This window comes from Meleagris gallopavo, chromosome 10, assembly GCF_000146605.3.
Source record: "Meleagris gallopavo isolate NT-WF06-2002-E0010 breed Aviagen turkey brand Nicholas breeding stock chromosome 10, Turkey_5.1, whole genome shotgun sequence".
NCBI classification, from domain to species: Eukaryota; Metazoa; Chordata; class Aves; order Galliformes; family Phasianidae; genus Meleagris; species Meleagris gallopavo.
Genome location: NC_015020.2, coordinates 21,553,197 through 21,554,703, shown reverse-complemented (window position 1 = coordinate 21,554,703; position 1,507 = coordinate 21,553,197).

Sequence of the window (1,507 nt, the reverse complement as noted above, 5' to 3'; positions counted from 1 at the left end):
GCTGCCAGCCTCCAGGCTGCTTGAACACCAGATGCTGCTTGCGTTGCTGTCTTTTCATCTGCCATCCCTTGGTGTCCCCTGAGGTGTGCAGGCTGGGGATAGCTGCAGGTGACTGGAAATGCTGCTGGAAAAACAGCCCCTTGTGAGGGAATTAACTCTTGCTTTTATTTATTTTCCTGGTGTGAATACAGCTCTGAGGATGCAGGAGAGCTTTGCTGATGTTCCTTCAGAGTTTTGAAATAGTTTTCTTCCCCAAAGGTATGTACCTGGAAGAAATAGCTGCTCCCAAGCACCAGGTAATGCTGAATTACTACAGACTCCTGTTTGTTTGCCTGTTCCTTTTACCTACAATTATGTCGAAATTGCCATCGTGTAAGCAGCAGGCTGTATGAATAGCTTTATTATTTATTATTGTTAGACCTAGATGTGTGTTTTTCTTTAGATCGTATCTGCACAAGAAGGCAGAGTAATAACAGTCTTTTGGCTGCCAGAGCACTAGCCAGCTTTAATTTCTAAAGACCATGAAGCTTCTGAAGCGCGGTGCTGTTTATTGCTTTCTTTGTCCAATCAGTCACAGTGGAGATGGCTCTGCTTTTTCCAGCTGAGTTCTTGTGAGGGTGGGTAGACATATTGTGCTTGTGCTCCTTGGCTGGCATCAGCAAAAAGTCTCTTGTTACAGCCCCAGTGCCAGGCTATTTTAAGCTGCAGGATTCCCCTTTTATGGAATTATTTTTCATGTGAGTTTAACTCCGGTGCTCATCGGCACTCTTTTCTGTTTTGTTCATACGAGACACGAAAGCCAATTTGGGATAGCCAGATGATAGCTATCTGAATGTTGGAAACATGACCAGAAATGGATCAAGAAGGGGGAAGAAGAGATCATGCCTTCTTTCCAAGGTCCTCTATCACGAGCTGAGGGGATCGGCTTCTTTCACTGCTGCATCTCAGTATTTCGAAACAATCCCAGGGTTTTGAAAGAGAAGGGTTTTGACATTTACTGTTTGGTGTTGGCAGGGCTGGATAAGGGAGATAAAGTGGCCTGTGACAGAGCACCAAGCTATCTGTGATCTGTTGTGCAACGACCGTCAGCGAATCTGCGTCTTCGTGTGTTTAAAGTGTATTTCCTGACATTTACTAGCAATTTTAAAGGGATTTACTCTTTGCTGTTTCATAATCTCTGGTTCAGAGTAAATTTGCAGATTTCGAAGATCAGAAGAGACTATTAATGCCATAGTCTGGGTCTCTGGATAGCTCATCCACCTAACTTCATCCCCTTCTGCACTGAGCCCAATATTTTGTGTTTAGCTATCTTTCAGAAAGGCATTCAGGCATGATATGAAAGCAGAAAGATCAACCACTAACCCAACAGTTTGTTCCAACATGCGATCATTATCACTATTTAAAATAAAATGGGTAATTTACTCTTCATTTTTCTTTGTGTGCCTTTGGCTAGAAGACTTATGCCTGAACATCCATATAAAAGCAAATATTTCCTTAGCTCTTCCAA